Raw genomic sequence first — 19,640 nt, forward strand, 5'->3', positions numbered from 1 at the left:
GTCGTGCTTGTGCTGTGTGTGCATGCTGTGTCTAGAATTCATTACACGTTGCCTAGTATTTCAGATGTGAGTATGTAAATGCTCTGTATGCCATATCATCTGGTAGCGAAGACTTGTTTTTGCCTCATTACAGCCTTAGATATTTCAACATCACCTTTCATTTCCGATTCATTTGCTTCTGGATGTTTGCTTTACATCACATTCAAAATATGATTTTACCTTTTTTTTTTTAACAAAACCAAAACCCCCCACAAACCCTAAAAACAAAAACAACAACAAAACTCTGCTACCAGATGGTGTCTCTCCTTTCTTCGTGCATTTGCTGTCTTTTAAATAATGTATGTTGTATTGTTAATTAATGTGAATATCAAATTAAACACTTGAAACTTACATGTTTATTATGCAGGTAGGAGGCAAGGTGGATTCTATTTTTAACTCTTATGCACTCCATCATGTGCAAGCAACTTGGGTTCTCAAATTTGTATTTTCAATGCTGGTATCAGTGGTTTGATTTTCAGCAAATGTGACAGTGGCCTTTGCAGTGGTCAGCTCCGAGCTTTGAACTCTCAGAGGAGGAAGGGGAAAAAAATTCAACACACCACCTCCTTGGTTGCAGTCTCAGAGAAACCTTGGATGAGAAACTTCTTTTTTCAATCCTGTTTTCCTGTTGATAAATTCAGTTCTGTGATCACAGTTCATTCAAGCTGTTCTGCGTATGATTTTTGTGTGTATGTGACAATTGCATCTAAAACTTGTGAGCAAGAAGACAGAGAAATCAGTTGGTCTCCATCGCTTTACATAAAAATGGCTGAGTGTCTTGTCATGCTAGCACTGCATTAAGTGATGCATACAGGTAGGTTGAAATTTGCATGTTTTTATAGTTTTTTTTTTAGCCATGCAGCAAGAACATTAGATGCATTAGAATATGACTTTTAAAAAAACAAAAATTAAATAAGACAGTTGTAATCTTTTGGGGGAGGGTTTTTAATTGGATAGCCTCTGCTCTTCAGATAGTATATAAATGTATAGCTTTTACAAACTTACTAAATGATTCTGCCATAAAAGGGAGATTAATTTTTTTAAAAATCATATATATGATAGGTGTGGTGCCATTAGACAACAAAAGAATTTTTTGAAAAGAGTGATGATTCAGCTCCATTTCAGCTTGAAACTAAAAATAAATGGGTTTCTGGAGATGATTTCAAAGAGCGTAAACAAGCTTAATAAGAAACATTAAAAATATTTAAATTTTAAGAAGCGGTCTTTAAACGTGTTATATGAAAGATGAAAATAAAAACTAATATGCTTCCAAAATTAATTTTAGGTAATATACAAGAATATATTATATTATGTATATAATTTGGGGAGATGAGGAGTTGCAATTTTCAAAGAGGGAAATATTAAATATAGATGGCCCTCTTAACAGAAATAGAGCTTCACTGAATGAAACCGAGCCCCTAGAATGGTTCATTGCAGACCATATAGCTGTGGTTCTGGCACTTTTCAAAATAATTTCATGAGCTCTTTCTTTTGAGCTTAACTTCTCAAATATATTTTAGTTTCAAATTTAACACTGGGCCAGAACCTGTTTCCTTGGTAACCAAATCGTATTTCAACATGCAATAACAGATATGCAAAAGAATGTCTTTAAAAAGGAAACAAATGTTTAATGAAAAATTTACAGTTCTTTTTCCTCTCATATAGAATCTGAACTGGTTTCAGATGGTTTTAATGCGGTCTTCAAGCCTTAAAAATTAAGCCATGTTTCTAAACATATAGAGAAAGCTTGCACAGTGACAGCTTTTCTCTCCCTCCTTTGTGCTCAACACTTTCAAAATTAAGGTTTTCTTTGCAATATGCTCCAGAATGCAGGTCAAGGTTTGTGTACAGAGGTGTAGTTTCATTATCACAAGTTCACCAGCGCCACTGAAACAAAAGGTATTTCAGAAATTCTGAGAATCAGAAAATGCTTGTGCTCTTGCCTTCCCTGATCCCTCCATTGGTAACCTCAGTGCTCTCGGTAGAAAAGGACCCAAATCCAAGCCTACACCTCCAATGACAAGTGCACCCTGAACCTTTGTGGAAATATCTCTATAGATGTGTTAGGAAGATGGTGCTAAACCTGAAACCTCCCCGAGGTTTGCTTCAATGTGAAGAACATTGAGATTCAAAACCATCTGTGTAAATGGTTGCTTTATTCTAGCAGTTTATCTAATATTCTATTCCATAGCACTATCGTAGAATTGAACCTTTCTAATGGGCTGAAGGGTGGTGGTGGTTGTTGTCATGTTGTTTTGTGGCCAACTAAAATATTTTGCTTGGAGTCTTTCTCTGGTTCAATTATTTTAGAACGTGACTCATCTCATACTGATTTTGTTCTCCAGGCTTGCCATGAAATACCCTTCCTGCAACACCTTTTTTTTTTTGGCTGTTGGGAGCCATTTTCCTTCTTGCCTGTGACTTTAAATGACTAAGTATATTTTGAATATAGTATCAATCAGAAGATTGTAAACTGAAGGGAAATATCAGAAACCTGATTCAATATTGCCCATTTTTTTCGTACCAACAGCATTAACAGTTGCAATAGGATCAAGCTAATTGTCATTCACTCTTGAGCAAATAATGAGCCAGGCATTTATAATTAAAACACTACTGCTAGTCAGAAAGCTTATAACTACAATGTCTTCTGTTTTGATAGGCCAGTACAAAGTAATCATTTTGCACCTATTTGAATCTTAATAACAAGATTAGATGGATGCAATGCAGTTGTTTTACCATTAAAATGAATGCATGATAGATTTAACAGTGTATTTCTTCTTTGTAGAATGTCGATTCTTTTGTTTGTAACTCAAGCATGGTTGCGTCATCTTGTAGATTTTCATACTTAATGGGGTTTTTTTGTGGCATTATTCACTTATGTTGCTCTTAGTCTTGCCTAAAAGAATTTTAAACCCAACTCAAGGATCTAGAAAGCCAAATAAGATTGTTGGGAAGTGTATCGTATCATTGTCATTCTAATAAATAAATCAGTGAATAGAATAATAATTACTATATATTACTTCGTTGTGTTTCACCTGAATACTTTGCCTTCATATTTCACAGCAATCTTGATAAGGCACCAAGCTTTCCTAAACTTACCCATTTACAATTATTATTGAATTTCCAAGAGTAGCTGAAAATGCTTCTTGATGACTGTAGAGGATGGCATTTACCCCATCTCATTGTTTGAAAAGCTATCCTGAACCCATTTACACTTTTTGGCTCCAGTATTTTTACTGGACAGGCCAGAGCAGGTGCGACAAGAAGACTGTGCAAACAATTGCACTGTTCTCACCAAAACAAAATGGGCAAATATGTGGTTTTCTGTTGGAATGATTTATAATATAAAATACTATAATATTTATAATCCTGTAATACCAAGATTGCATCTCTTGCCATAATACTAGAGTGGTATTGATCTACCTCATCCATTTCCATGGATCTCCCAGAGATGGACTGGTAATCAGACTATGACTTAGAGCCTCTTCACTGTTATGTGAGAAGAATCTAGAAAGAGATCTAGCACTTTCTCTTTAGTACTAAGTCATGCTAAGTCTTTGAGTTCCTGGTACCATGTGGTTCATTCTAATAGCTCCGTTCTAGAGGAAATGCTGTTCTTAACAGCTCTCTTGGTAAATAAACAGTCCACACATTTATTAAGCATCTATTATATGCCAGGCATATTCCAGAGGCCGGGAGGGTGCTTGTGGGGAGGGGAATAAGCAAAAATATAGATGTAAATAAAGAAGGCGAGTACACAGAGGAAAATTAAAAATTTTAAAATGAAAGTGGTCCAGGCACGGTGGCTCATGCCTGTAACCCCAACACTTTGGGAAGCCAAGACAGAAGAATTGCTTGAGACCAGGAGTTTGAGACCAGCCTGGGCAACATAGCAAGACCCCATCTCCACAAAAAATTTTTAAAATTAACTGGACATAGTGGCTGGTGTGTACCTGTAGTCCTAGTTATTCGGGAGGCTGAGGTAGGAGTATTACTTGAGCTCAGGAGTTCGAGGTTGCAGTGAGCTAGAATTATACTACTGCACTCCAGCCTGGGCAAAAAAGCAAGACTTTTTCTCTAAAAAAAAAATTTTTTTAATTAAAAAAAATAAAAAGTGAGGGTTATGTGGTTCTAGGGAGGAGAGCCACTTTAGAATGTTTGATCAGAATGTTCTGAGGATGTGGCATTTAAGTGGAGATCTGTGTGCTGAGAAGAATCTAGTCAGGTGAAGATCTGACGTGGGGCATTACCAGGCTGAGGAGCGCTCATGCTCAGCCTTCAAACTTTCCTTTCTTTGTGTAAATGTTGCTGTCTCAGAGCCAAGTCTGACAGCTTCAAGGGCTGAGGCTTATTTAGGTAAGCTTCCCCTACAGTAAGAGGATGGCCCGGGTCCCTGTGACTGGTGTTGGCCAGTCAAACTCCCAGAGTCTGGTACTCATGGGGTCATTGCCTTTGACCCAATCACGACCCTGAAACTGCTTCAGAAGGTACAGTATGTTGCAGTGCTAGGTGGTGATGAAATTCTGGCACAGATTCAGTGTCAACCCAAGAAATCCACAGAAGAAAGACCTCTCAGAGTAAAGAAATTTCTGAGAAGCCTCTTGCTTTATTTTTCATAAGAATTCCAGAATTTAAACCAATGGCAAAACATTGAGATAGTCATTGAATTTTTTTCAAAGGCAAAATGGTGGAAGGGTCTGTCTCATCTCATCTGGCCAGTAGATTGTCTTAGTCCTAAAATGCCTCCCACGAGAGTGAAGTTTTTTTCAGGTTTTGCTAAAATGCTTCAGCTCTGCACACATCTTTGCCTGTTGGTGGCTTTCTAAAGAACTAGTGAGATTTTTTTTTCTCTATTAGAGCAAGTCATTCTTTAAAAAAATCTTCTTAAGAACCAGAAGTCTTTCATGCTTTTCAGGTTAGTCTGTTGACAAAGGTCAGGGAACAAAGGGAGAAGTTTGCTATGCGAGTTAGAAACCATAAGGCTCTTTTGAGCCTTCTAAACATTTCAGAAGCACCTTCTAAGATTGATTCATTACTTAGCAGACTTTGCTTATCACAGCAGAGGTGGCCTGGCTGGCATGTTATACTTCATTTGGTTTTGAGAGGTCCTGAAACATTCCACTACATGAAGACAAGCTTGTTCAGTTCCTTTGTAGTAGAGTGGGGGAAGGGGACTGGTGTAAAGGGGCTCTCTGCCCATTAGTGGGGAAGGAGACTGCAACAATTCAGTTTACTTCTTTGAGCATTTTTTGAGCATCTGCTATGTGCCAGACACTGCTATAAGCCAAGCAGAATGAAATACGACATGGTCCCCTATGAAACTGCAGTCAGGTTCCCACACAAGGGTAGAGCATTGTATGGACAAGCACAATTGTGTATCCTCCCTGTTCCAGGAAGAAATAAATGGCGTGCTGTTCTCTTAATGGCCTTTTATGCTGTTCGCTGGAGGCCATCACTCAGTTTGGGGCATTTCAGCTGATGACAAGGACAGTTCTTCACTCGGACTTTGTGTCTTGACCTCACCACCTTCCCGAGATGTCTTGGCTCCTAATAAGCCACCGTATGTCTGGCTGCCCTTCTCCAAGCTGGTCTGCCTGCATTGCCAGGTGACCTCAATAACGGCTGCCACTTTTGCATTCATGAGCAGATGTTAAGTTGAGAAGCCCTCGAATGCAAAAATTTGAATTTGTGATGCAGGCAAGATGCTTTTTTACCTTCCCTGGCTGACAGTGGGGGGTCTCCATGCTGGCTGTTCTGCAGAAGGTTTTCTGGGCAGCAGGTAAATCAGAGACCAGTTGCAAAATCAATTGTCTTTGTTAGGTGATCCCAGCATGCCACTGCCTTAGCCTAAATGTCTCATTGACCAGAAAATTGCTCTTTTGATCTCATAACTCATTTTGCATTTTTCCCCCTTAATGTCCTCCTTGCTTCTGCAGCAATTCCTGCTCAGGGTTCAGGACTAGCACTTGTGTCTACACTCTCTCTGTTTGGCCTGTGGAGGGAGTTTGTTTTCTGGTGCTGTTTGGTTTGAAAAATGCCAGTGTAAATATTCTTTCTGTGCTCATGAAAAGCAGTGGAGGCTTTTATTACATGCTTTCTACAATCAAACAATCCTCTTCCTTACTCTGTGGTCATTGCTGCCAAATGGATATTTTGAAATTTCTTTTCCTCTTGCTTGCTAAAATCTCCCACCCTGTCTGAGGCCTTGCGCTAATTAAGGCCTAACAATCCTGCCGACCTTCCCCAGTGCTGAGCATGACGTAGAGTCCCTGCCCCGAGGGCCTTACAAGCCAGTGAAGCCAGAAAACAAAAGCCACCAGCTGAGAGTGTGGTTAAATCCCAGAAGGGCAGTGCCCTTGTCATTTTTTTTTTTTTAATTAATTTATTTATTTTTCCTTTTCTCTTGCTTCTTGAACTGAGGAAGGGAAGAGAGGAACCTGGAGCAGGGAAAGGAAGGAACTACACCATGGAAAGATTCTCTGAAGTACTCAGGGTACTGGGGAAACAATGCTGAAGAGAATGGGGTGGTCATCTGGGAAGCAAAATGGGGAGCTGGCTGTAGATAGAGAGGGCAGCACGGGGCAGGGTGAGGATGCAGAAGGTAAGAAAGAGGGAACAAAGGAAGCAGTCAGGAGGCAGCTGGGGGACAAAAGGAGATGCCGCTCTGCTGCGCCATGGAGCTGGGGGAGCAAGGTACCAGGGAGAAAGTGGGAAGGGATTGCAACTAGAAAAAGAAGGCTCAGGAGAGACCCTCAATGCAGGTTGCAGGCCTACTGCATACAGACTGGGTGCTATGATGTACTCTCTGGCTTCGCTCATAATGTTGGCCTTGCTACTTAATTGCCCCATGTTGCCTATTGTGAAGCGCTTAGAGATTGATGTCTTTAAAGGTGATTTACTGCAATGTCATATAAACTTTCCATTTTTTTTTTCTTTTTTCTTTTTGAAACGGAGTCTCGCTTTGTCGCCCAGGCTAGAGTGCAGTGACGCAATCTCGGCTCACTGCAACCTCCGCCTCCTGGGTTCAAGCGATTCTCCTGCCTCAGCCTCCTGAGTAGCTGGGACTGTAGGCAAGCACCACCACGCCCAGCTAATTTTTGTATTTTTTTAAGTAGAGACGAGGTTTCACCGTGTTGGCCAGGATGATCTCCATCTCTTGACCTCGTGATCTGCACGCTTCGGCCTCCCAATGTGCTGGGATTACAGGCGTGAGCCACTGCGCCCAGCCTGAACTTTCCATTTCTATCCCAAGTCTCCTATTCTACATGCTGAGGATGCCAGAGGGCCCCCTTACCACAACTCCCCACCACCCCCTACCACCCTCCTCCCTGTTCCTGTACTAGATCTGAATTAAACATTAAATGAAATAAGCAGACTTTTTATTCATGTTGTGTGATCAGGTGCTTTTGGTCTTCTACAAAACACAGACCGACGACCTACCCAAAATACCTGCTGTACACTGCAGATTTTGGAAATTATTTTCCCCAAAGTCAGGTTGCCCACTGCAGGCGTGCTACTTTGCTTTGGGAACCCCCAGAGCCTTCCTCTTCCTTCCTTCACCAGCCTATCCAGCCCCGGGTCTGAGTGCCTGTGGAGCCATCCTCAAAGGATATTCTGATTGTTTAAATCGTTTGGTCTCCAGGAGACCACACCTGGCTGGCATACCAGCATTTAGCACTGCGTCATCCCTGTACTTCCTGCTAAGCTCTTATGGGAATCTGAACTACAAGTTTCAGTTGCCTTGTTGATTTTACTCTTTTCATTCTATCTTTGAGGTAACCGTAGCCCGGAGAAGATGGGATTTCTCAAGGTCTCTTGGAGAGTTAAGTGGTGGAATGAAACCATGTGTGACTCCTAGACCAGTGCTCTTTCTACTAAAGCTGCCTTGAGGTCACAGGGAAGGGCCAGTTCTAAACCAGGGGCTGACAAACTTTTTCTATAAAGAATCAGACAACAAATACTTTACGCTTTATGGCATGAAAAAAACAAATTTTCAACAAATTGAGTTTAGAGATCTACTTGGTTTTTATTAGCAATTCGTGAATCAGGCAACATGCTATCTATAAGAAATAGGAAGGTACTCTGTTGGGCATGGCAGAACAGTTGGTTTTTATAAGGTAGCTTAGGCAGTTATAAGGAAATAACATAATACAAAAAGCAGATTGGTTAACATCAGGTTACTGCAGGTAGTTTTCCTTATAAAGATTAAAGCAGAGGGGACTTCTTTATTATTGTGACTAAAATTGGCCTATTATCTCTCTCCTAATTTCTCAAGTCAGATAAACAACTTCATTTCAGTTTGGTGATGTGGAACTTTGGCGTGAGTGACTCCATTTTGGTTTGGTCTCTTGGGGCTTAGTGCAGGAGCCAGTCTAAATCAATGGCCTCCTATACATTTAATTTAACAGTGGGTCAAGGCAAAACTGAAGATAATTCATAGGTACTTATGTAACAATTGACAAAGCAAATTTTCATAAGTTTTGTATTGATGAAATTCAAAGTACAACAATCTGTAATATTAAGTATAGTAATAATGATAGATATACTATCATTCATAGATACAGAAATGAATGAATGTGACTGTGTCTCAAAACTTCACTTATAAACTCTGAAATCTGCATTTCATATAATTTTCACATGATGAAATTCAGGCATACCTCAGATATCACAGGTTCGGTTCCAGGCTACTTCAATACAGCAAATGTTGCAATAAAGCAAGGTGCACAAACTTTTTAGTTTCCCGGTGCATGTAAAAGTTGTGTTTGCATTATACTGTAGTCTTTTAAGTGTGTAATACCATTATGTCTACAAAAATGTTTATACCTTAGTTTAAAAATAGTTTGTTGCTAAAATTTGCTACCAATATCTGAGCCTTCAGCAAGTCATAATCTTTCTGCAGTCGGAGGGTCTTGCCTGGATGTTGAAGGCTGCTGACTAAACAGTGTTGTGTTGCTGAAGGTTGGGGTGGCAATTTATTAAAATAAAACAACAGTGAAGTGTGCTGCATTTATTGACTCTCACAAAATATTTCTCTTTAGTATGTGGCACTGTTTGATAGCATTTGACCCACAGTAGAAATTTCTTTCAAAAGTAGAGTCAGTCTTCTCAAACTTTGTCCTTGCTTCATCAACTAAATTTATGTAGTATTATATCTCCTTTGTTGTCATTTCAACAAGGTTCACAGTGTCTTCACCTGGAATAGATTCCACCTCAAGAAACCACTTTCTTTGCTCATCCATAAGAAGCCACTCCTCATCTGATCAAGTTTTATAATAAGATTGCAGAAATTCAGTTGCATCTTTAGGCTCCACTTCTAGTTCTCTTGCTATTTCCACCACATCTGCAGTTACTTCCTCCACTGAAGTCTTGAATCTCTCAAAGTCATCCACGAGGGTTGGAACCAACTTCTTCCAAGCTCCTGGTAATGTTGATATTTTGACCTCCTTCCATTAATCATGAATGTTCTTAATGGCATCTAGAATGGTGAATCCTTTCCCAAAGGTTTTCAATTTGCTTTGCCCAGATCCATCAGAGCAATCACTGTCTATTGCAGCTACAGCCTTATGAAATATATTTTTAATAAGACTTGAAAGTCAAAATTATTCTTTGATCAGGACTACAGAATGGATGTTGTGTTAGCAGGCATGAAAACAACCTTCATCTCCTTGTACATGTCCATCACAGTTCTTGGATGACCAGGTATATTGTTAATGAGCAGTAATATTTTGAAAGAAATCTTTTTTTCTGAGCAGTAGGTCTCAACAGTGGGCTTAAAATATTCACTAAACTAGATCTGCTGTCATCTAGTCATTGTTGTTCCATTAATAGAGTACAGGCAGAGTAGATTTAGCATCATTCTTAAAGGCCCTAAGATTTTCATAATGGTCAATGAGCACTGGCTTCAACTTAAAGTCACCAGCTGCATTAGCCCCTAACAAGAGAGTCAGCCTGTCCTTTGAAGTTTTGAAGCCAGGCACTGATTTCTCCTCTCTATTTATGAAAGTCCTAGGTGACATCTTCTTCCAGTGGAAGGCTGTTTTGTCTACATTGGAAATCTGTTTTTTAATGTAGCCACCTTCATCAATTGTCTTAGCTAGATCTTCTGGATAACTTGCTGTAGCTTCCACATCAGCACTTACTTCACTTTGCACTTTTATGTTATGGAGACAACTTCTTTTTTAAACTTCATGAACCAACCTCTGCTTGCTTCACATTTTTCTTCTGCAGCTTCCTTACCTCTCCTAGCCTTCCTAGAATTGAGGAGAGTTAGGGCCTCACTCTGGATTAGGCTTAGGCTAAAGGGAATGTTGTGGCTCATTTGATCCTCTATCCTGACCACTCAGATTTTCTCCATATCAGCAATAAGGCTTTCTTATCATTTCCGTGTTCACTGGAGTATCACTTTTAATTTCCTTCAAGAACTTTTCCTTACAACTTGGCTAAATGCTTAGCACAAGAGGGCTAGCTTTTGGCCTGTCTTGACTTTCAATATACCTTCCTCATGAAGTTTAATTGTTTCTGGCTTTTGATTTAAAGTGAGAAATGCGCAATTCTTCCTTTCACTTGGACATTTAGAGGCCATTGTAGGGTTAATTGGCCTAATTTCAGTATTTTTGTAGATGAGGAAATATGGAGGCCCAAGGAGAGGAAGAGAGGTAGGGAATGGCCAGTCAGTGGAACAGTCAGAACATAAACATTTATCAATAAAGTTCACCATCTTATATGGGCGTGGTTCATGGCACCCCAAAGCAATTACAATAGTAACATCAGATCACTATAACACATATAATGATAATGGAAAAGTTTGAAATATTGTTAGAATTACTAAAATGTGACACTGAGACACAAAGTGAGCACATGCTATTAGGAAAATGGCACCAGTCAGACCTGCTTGACGCAGGGTTGCCAGAAACCTTCAACCTGTAAAAAAAAAATACCACAGTATCTACAAACCCAATAAAGTGGAGTGCAGTAAAACGAGCTATGTTTATATTCTCCTTTTGATTTTTTCCCAATAAGTAAAAAATGTATAAACTATTCTTAGCTTATAGGCTACACAAAAACAGGTATCAGGCCAGATGTGGCCCGAGGGACCTAATGGGTTTTGAAGGCCCATTTTCTAATTGGAAACCTGTAAACTGGGGCCCTATTGGCCAGATTCAGTCCACCTGTGTGTTTGTTTCACTTCTAACAATGTTTTTAGTTGAATAAGTTGCCAATATTTTTGTTTCTTGGTTTTAAAATGATATTACTTTTTTTTTTTTTCAAATTATAAAAGTAGTATATCCCTACTATGAGGTAATTTGGAGTGTTGAACATTTTGGCACGGATCCCTTCAGCCTTTTATCTATGCATGGTGTATTTTTTAATAGTTGAGATAGTAATTTGTAGACAAACTATGTACCTGCTTGTCTACTTAACATCCTAGCAGAAGCATTTTATGTCATTTTAAATAAATACTTTTATTAACATAACCTTTTTTTTTTTTTTTTTTTTTTTTTTTTTTTTTTTTTTTTGAGACGGAGTCTCGCTATGTCGCCCAGGGTGGAGTGCAGTGGCCGGATCTCAGCTCACTGCAAGCTCCACCTCCCGGGTTTTTACGCCATTCTCCTGCCTCAGCCTCCCGAGTAGCCGGGACTACAGGTGCCCACCACCTCGCCCGGCTAGTTTTTTGTATTTTTTTTTAGTAGAGACGGGGTTTCACCGTGTTAGCCAGGATGGTCTCGAACTCCTGACCTCGTGATCCGCCCGTCTCGGCCTCCCAAAGTGCTGGGATTACAGGCTTGAGCCACCGCGCCCGGCCAACCTTTTAAAACTTTATGAAAATCTTTAAACATATGTAGTAGAGGCTAGTTTAATGAACTCCTTGTTAGTTCTTTGACAATTGTCAACTGCTAGCCAATCTTGTTTCATGTAAATCTCCTTCTGTATTATTTTGAAGCAAATCTCAGACATCGTATAATTTCTAAATATTTTAGTATGATTTAGTATGATTCTCTAAAAGCTAAATATTCTAAGAAAAAGGGTTTTCTCTCCGAAAAGAAACACTAAAATATTTAGGGGTAAAAGAGAATGTTGTCTGTAACTTTCATATGGTTCAGGAAGGTCTGGGTAAAGAGTATACAGGAATCTTTTTTTTTTTTTTTTTTTTTTTTTTTTTGCACTGTTCTTGCAACACTTCTATAAGTTTGAAGTATTTTGAAATAAAAAGTTTTACAAATGTAGATTACTTTTAAAATATACTTTTAAAATGTGGATTACTAAAAAGGAAAAATAACCACAGTACTAGACCACACCAACAAAGAACAATGATTCTTTAATTACAGCAGAACATCATAGCATTCAAAAAATGAAAGGTCATCTTTTAAAAAAACTAATTTATTTGTTCAAGGCTCAAATCCAAATAAAGTCCATACAGTGCAACTGACACGATTAAATTTTATTTAATTTATAGGTTTCCCTCCTCTCTTTTTTTCCTTGCTATTGCTGTAAAAATTTTGTTGAAGAAACTGTTTGTAGAGTTTCCTCCTATCTGAAATCGGTGATTACCTCCCTTGGTGCTGTTTTATGTGTTTCTCTATCTCAGAGAGTTCCTGTAAATTGGGAGTTACATCTACAGACTTGATCAGATTTATATTCCTTTTTTTCTTTTTAAGTAGTCAACATTTCATAGATTTTATGTAAAAATCCTGATTCAGGCTCCCTTAGGAAGTGCTGCCACCTGGCAACAATTGGTCCAGGGTTGGGTAGCCACCATCCCCATTCCTCACCTCCCAACCCCATTTAGGTGGGACTTGAATTCTCCTGCAGGCCAAAGTTCATGCCACTTCCCATAAGCAGTTTCACACATTTATCTGCCTGGCTCCCACAGGCATGGGAAGTTGACACCCCTATTCTAAACATTGCCTCTTCAGGGGCTTTGGTAGATTTCCTACCAAACACATACATCACACACAACAAGTGGCCTTTCAAGAACATAGTAGAGATGAGAAAAAATGATTTGGAAAGAGACTTCCTTAAAGTGCTTGAAGGGAAAGTGATAAGCAGCCAAACTGGGGGAGGCCGAGTTACAGAATTTGGTGAGAACACAGGTTGAGGGAAAGAGGAAAAAAAAGTAAAACCATGAATTAAATTAACAGAGTGCTGCTAGTATGAAAGTTGGAATGTGTTAACAGATTGCTAACCAATAGTAGGAAACAAAGACAGCAAGTTGGTTTAAAAAAGATACTTTAGTCTTTTAATATATTATAATATTGAAACCTTAAAGAGAAGAGGTTAGTAAGTGTTAAATTGGCCAAGAGTCCTAGTCAGAAAGTGCAAGCAGGCAGTTGTAGGATAACAAAAATCAGTGTGGAGATTAAATGAATGAGGTAGGAAAACCTTCTAGAAAAGGCCCCTGGAAAAGAATCAGGAACCATACTGTGGGAATGGTGAAGAACTGGTGGAAATTTAAGAGAGGAGATAATCTTGAAAGTCTTGGGTTTTTTGTTTTTTTGGTTTTTTTTTTTTTTTTTTTTTTTGCAAATGTATTGAAATGAGAAGTATTATAAAGATAGAGGAAACACATCATGTTTAGTGGTCTTGAAAATGATAAACTTTTGCAGAAAAGAAAATAATTATGACAACTTGGGTCCTTTCTGGAAATTTCCAGATAGTTCCCCATACTCAGAAGAATGATTAAGAGAGAGAATCTGTGACTGGTTATGAGGAAGGATGGAAAATTTTGAAGGACGGGTTGATTATGTAATTTTTAGACTGTGTTGTTTAAAACTGTTGCTGTGATATTTTAGTTATTAATAACAATTTGGGGAAATCTAGTCAGTTCTGGAGAAACATTTGGCGCTAATAAGAAAGAAATGCCACTGTTTGTGAATTCCCAAGTGGATGTAAAGACCCATTCACTTGCTAAGCCTCTTAGGAAACCCAGAGCCGGTTTTACCCTTAACAAGCTGTTGACAGAGTCTGATCAAGGTACCACCTGGAACATGTTAACAATACAAAAAAGTGGATGTGGAGTCAGACCTGTTTCAATCCCTTTATGTCACTCACCATGTGACCCTGGCAGATTACCCATGGAAAATTTCTAGGGTGTAAAGGTTGTTTTACACACAGTAGCTATGATTCTCACTGCTTGGATGGTAGGAACTCAGAACTCTGAATACTTCCAGTACTAACGGCAGCCACAACAGCCTACAGTCACAGCACACTTACATAATACCAGGTACTCTTGCAAATGCTTCACATGTATTATCTCATTTAATTCTTAAAAAGTCCTACAAGGTAGGCACTGATATTAAAATTAGTCCCATTTTATAGATGAAGAAGCCAAGGGAGTTTAGCTAACTTGCCTAAATTGGCCTTGTAAGCAACAAAGCTGGGCTTTAAACCCAGGCAGGCTGAATCCAAAGTGGAATTGCCTTGCCCTACCACCTCCCACCTTCCAGTCACAGGGAAACACAGACAGCAATACCGAATACTAGCACTTCCCAACCCTGGTTCCTAATCCATGTGCCTCAGTTTTCTTGGAGATCTTTGAATAATTTTCAGAGTTTCCAAAAGCTTCAGTGGAAACATATAAACATGCAATTATTAATAGACCACAAGTTTTTTAGGTTAGAATCCACTATTAACAACAGCTTAGTTCAGGTTTTGAGGAAGCTCTGATTGGCAATTGCATATACAAAAACATTGCAGGTTTTTGTTTTTGTTTAAGTAGGAAGATGAATCATTACTTAATAAATGCAATTTAGTGGAGTAGATCTTGCTGAACATGTGGCATATGGAGGAAGAATAAAGGGTGCTTGGCTTTGAGGAGGTTCGGAAATGCTAATATACATGTGTATGCATGTTGCCTAAACTGTCGGCCTTCAAAACTCTTCCTCTTATTTTTAAATAACACGATTCTTTAATCTGACTTGGAGTCAATATATTTTTCCCTCATTATTTAAAATGTTTTGTTGGCTTTATATTTAATATTGGAGTCTATTCATCAAGTGATCACATTCTTAAAACATGGTCAGGAACTGGGATGCAGAATTGCAAGTACTATAGATTCCTAGCTAAAAACGTAAGTTATGCAAAGAATTGACTTTTTAATCTTTTTAAGCTGTGCCCTTGAATTTTTTTAAAAGAAACTTTAAGACTCTACTATCAAAACAAGGGAACATGGACGATGTTTTAAAAACAAACACCTGTCCATTATTCGTGCATTAGCTCCACATGGCCAGCCTGTGGCAGGCCCTCTCTGAATACTTTCTCAATGAGCAGTCCCTGGATCTTGGAAGAAAGATGCCAGCGGCCAGGGCCCTTCATTTAAAGAAGAGGACTGGGTCTTTTGCGTGAAATAGTTTCTATGCCACGCTGGGAAAAATCAATCTAGGCCTCTCTTGACGGCCATGGAAAAACACAGGTGACTCCTTATTCCTGAGCATTTGATGCAATTGAAACAGCACCAGACTCTGCGAATCCTGTGTGCAGAGTCTGGAACAGGAGCTCACGGACACTTCTGCGGCCCGGGGCCTTGTTCTGACAGTCACCAGGCTGTGTGGCCCAGAGTCCTAACTGCGTTGACCTTCGGCAGGTTCTGAATTGTGTCCTCCCGGAGGAGGCTGACGCCGCTGCCTACTCGGTGGGGGGCCCCGCCTGGCCCCTGGGTCAGGCATGGGGCCTTGCGGGGCCCTCGTGGGTCCCGCCGCCGCCCTCCTGAGGCCTGATCCTTGGCGCCGCGGTTCCCCCAGCCCCGGGCCCGCAGGGCTGCGTGTCGGGCCGACCTCCTCCCGGACGGGCTGCGTCCTCTGCCCCGCGCCGGGGGCGGGCCGGGCCGGCAGAGCCGAGCCGCCGGCGTCCATTTTCTGGGCGGTGCTGTGCAGCGCCGCGGCCGGACTCACGGGTCCGGAAGCACCATGGACCCCCGGGGAAACGCGCCGACGGCTGAGGAGCCGAGCCCCGTAAGTGCCCCTTGCAGGGTCTTCACGGGGCCGGGGGCGGGGCGAGGCGCGGCCTGCGGGCATGGGACCCGGGGCGCCGCCGGCCCGACTGCACCTCGCTTCTGGAGGGAGCCGGGAAGCCGAGCTGGGGAAACCCTCGCAAGGGTTGAGCTCCGAAAACGCAGCAGAGCCGAGCTGCCCGCGGGGAGGAAGCGCCCGCAGGTGCCCGGACTCCGGGGCCCGCGCCCGGAGCGGAGCGGGGCGGGGCGGGGTGGGTTCGGCTGGAGAGTGCGGGCAGGTTGCGCCGCATCTCGTGGCCCAACTGCGCGGCTGTGCTAGAGGGCGGGGGCCGAGGAGGAATGCGCTCCCGGGACTGGGGACGTGGTGGGCTCGAGTCCAGCGGGCTCGGGCACTGCGTTGACAGTCACACCTCCCGTCTCCTGGATTGAGAATCGGACCCTAGTCCTGACCCTGCGGGAACTTGATAATTTCCTTGATGCAACACCAAGACTCTGGAATTGAACGGGACGTGCAAAGGCAGAGCCCTGCCCCCAGGGGTTTGCAGTCTCAGACGCCTACTTCTGCAGTAGTTAGGTCTGCTCTGTTGGTACAACATACAACACAACCGCCCGCCGTTAGCCACTTTTTTGTAGGGTACATCATAAATCACCTGAGATTTTAGTCTGTCCGCGGTTCCGCTTTATAACTCCTGCACTGCGGTAGGTAAGTGCCTAATTCCATTCTGGACGTTGGCCCTAATTGAGTATCCCTTCTAAGGATCGATTATAGGTGATATGTGTTATAGTGCCTTATACACATTTTAAAGATTAAAGACTTCTTCTGTGAAGCTCAACTACTTGGTCAGATTCTCATGGTTAAAAAATGTGGAAGAGTTTTGTCCTGGTTTCAGAGAAGCAGCTAGTGAGGCGCTATATCTAAGTGTAGTGTTTTTCAAGAGTGGGGGACCCATTAGAAGACTCTGGGATCAGTTTAGTGGGTTGCTACTGGAAATCTTCTTAACGATATAGAATATACAGTACAATACAGAGAAACATAGAATAGAAAATAACATGCATTGCACATAGTGAAGGTAAGCATTGTCTTATGAGACTTTTGGTTTTCAGTTTATATAACATAAATTTTTAAAACAGTGGGTCACTGGCTGAAAAGTTTTTAAAACCCTGACTTACTGGTTAATGGCCCAGGCTTTGGAATCAATTGAATCTGGATTTGAGTCCTAGTTGTCACATAAACCAGCTGTGTGACCTTGAACAGGTTCTGTGGCCCATTAGAGTCGCCGTTTCTATAGCTGTGAAATGGGGGAATGTTCCCTACATCTGAAGGTTGTTATGAAGACAACACGAAACCACATATGTCAACCACTTTGTGGGTGCTTGACTTATGTGTTCAATATGTGCTGATTGCAGTTATTGTTGCTAAAACATCAAATCCTAGCAGCTAGTCATGGGACACTGCACTTTTCTTTTTCTTTTTAGATCTTGATGTGGAAGAAATGGAGGACTCAGAACCAAGGATTTCCAAGTGATTTCTTCCAAAGCACAGGAATCTAACTCTGTTAAAGCTGGTCTGTTCTAACTGAGGTAACTAAATTCGCGTCTCTCCTTAGTCTACATGAGACAGGAAATGGTCTTTCTGAGGGACTCCCAAAGGGTATATGATTCAAGACAGCAATCCATCAAGTTTTGGGGTTACAAAGTGACCATGACACTCAAGTGATGTGTTACTGGGAGACCGGATGTGTAAAGCCCCTGTGATGAAGGGGAACTAGGAGATCAAGGCCTTAGGACAGCTGGTTTCTCATTCCAGTTCTGTCAGCAATTATTCTGGAGTCTTCTACATGTCTCTTCACAGATCTCTAGTTTCCCAAGGCTGGAAGGATGCACTGACATTGCTGAGGCCCAGATAGTTTAGATGACGCTTCAGGGTTACCCAGTGAGTTGGGGGTCAAGGCAGGACTGGACCTTGGATCTTCGTTGCTCAGTCACGTAGCCAGCTTCAGGGCCCTCTGTGAGGTGAGCTCTGCTAGGCACAGAGTATACAAACGTGAAGAGACCATCCCCAGGACACTTGCAGCTGTCACAGCCAAGTATTGACGGCCCAACACGCTAAGCTCTACCTTGGAGCCATATACAAAGTCCCAGATGGTGACAATAACAACTACCATTTATCAAGCATTTGTATGCATGTGTATGCTAGGCAGTGTGTGAAGGGCTTTAAGCACAGTATTTTTTATTTACCCCTCACGATAGCCCTATGAGGTGAGGAAGAATAGGCGTAAAGGATTGAAATGTGAAAATAGAGACAGGTCATGGAGGGCTTTGCATCTCATACTACATGTATGAAGTCCCTTCTGTGGGCACAGCGCTGTGCCAGCACTGCAAAGTGACCATCCTGGAGGAGCTTGCAGCCTGATTCCAGAGAGGCACGGTAGGATGGATGGTGCTTGCCATTCACCTCCACCTCCTTCCCTGCTTCTCCAGAAGTTGCAGAGTGGGGTCCATCACAGGGACAGACCAGAGTCATAGACATACCAAAATTTCTACCTCTAAATTCAATTTTTCTTTTTTCTCCACTTAAATCTATACTTCCGCCCATCTATTAAAACTTATGCCCTCAATTTATAAATGATAGTAAGGCCTTCTCTGAATTCATTGATTTATTTTTCATCAACAAATGTTTATTGAGCTTCTACAAGGCACTTGGGTACTCAAGACCAGACAGATTTGTTTTTACAATCATATTAGTCATTTCCAGTCTCTTAGCAAAGAATTTGTTGTTCAACTGTTAGCAATTTTCTATTGTTAATATGCTGGAACGTCAGCTCATGGATGTTGGAGATTGACCCATACGTAGAATTCCAAATGGATATATAGGAAAGCCATTTAAAAAGTCTTAATATCTTTAGAAAGGAATTTCACACTTCTCTTTAAAATTTTGATTTTGTCATTCTTGTTACCTGCTTATAGAGGCCTTTTTATTTGTACATTTAACTCAGAATCCAAGAAAAAGCAGTTTGGCAAGGGGGTTTTGTTTGATTTGAAACGTTCTCTTCTCTTAGCTTTGTAGGCCACAGAAGACTGTGGGTATTCAAAAGTAAAGTAATTTAAGAAATATGTTTGTTTAATTTATAAGGTAGAAAATTAGAGATAGCTCTAAGAATTGCAATAAGCCACAGAAATCAAATTGCAAGACTTGAATGCTACCTGTAATAACTTAATCCCCAAATAAAACAAATGAGATGTTGAATGTGAACATGCTTTGTAAACTTTAAGGTGTTCTATGAATGCTGTACAGCAATCCACTACAAGTATGACTGTGCTAGAGAGAATGGAGAATTCAGCTGCCACAAAAATCTGGTCTCTTCGCTCTCAGACTCTGTTGAGGAAAGAAGATATGCAGAAATAACCGTCTGATAAATGCAAAAAGAAGATATTTTGGTAATTTGAGGAGGAAGGGGTCTCTTTTATCCCTAGCAGTCAAGAGGCTCTTGAGAAAAAACATCTAAGCAAGTCCTTGAATGATGTGGCATTTCAATAAAAGAACAGGGAAGAGGCATTTGAGATAGGAGGACTAGTAGGAGATGGAGAAACGTGGAGCATATTCAGGGAAAAGGGTCAAGTCCAATTGAGTTAGAACTGGTCTATATACAGGCAT

General features: G+C 41.0%; 1 protein-coding gene across 26 annotated transcripts in view; it reads left to right on the forward strand.

Moving 5' to 3' along the window:
- Positions 1 to 19,640, forward strand: part of ZBTB38 (zinc finger and BTB domain containing 38) — a 138,955-nt gene that overhangs the window by 75,626 nt on the left and 43,689 nt on the right. For 9 of the 26 annotated variants that reach the window (XM_074031172.1, XM_065540009.2, XM_074031170.1 and 6 more), the window contains one exon: positions 17,462 to 17,566. The exons of 4 other annotated variants lie outside the window; for them this stretch is intronic. The gene's annotated coding sequence lies outside the window, so the exon portion shown is untranslated. Of the gene's footprint in view, positions 1 to 406; positions 854 to 9,215; positions 9,461 to 15,892; positions 16,689 to 17,461; positions 17,567 to 19,258; positions 19,415 to 19,640 lie in introns of those variants that run through there. 13 more of the 26 variants (XM_015445154.3, XM_074031171.1, XM_065540008.2 and 10 more) reach the window with 6 other exon arrangements.

The sequence above is a fragment of the Macaca fascicularis genome, chromosome 2, assembly GCF_037993035.2.
Source record: "Macaca fascicularis isolate 582-1 chromosome 2, T2T-MFA8v1.1".
Classification (NCBI taxonomy): domain Eukaryota; kingdom Metazoa; phylum Chordata; class Mammalia; order Primates; family Cercopithecidae; genus Macaca; species Macaca fascicularis.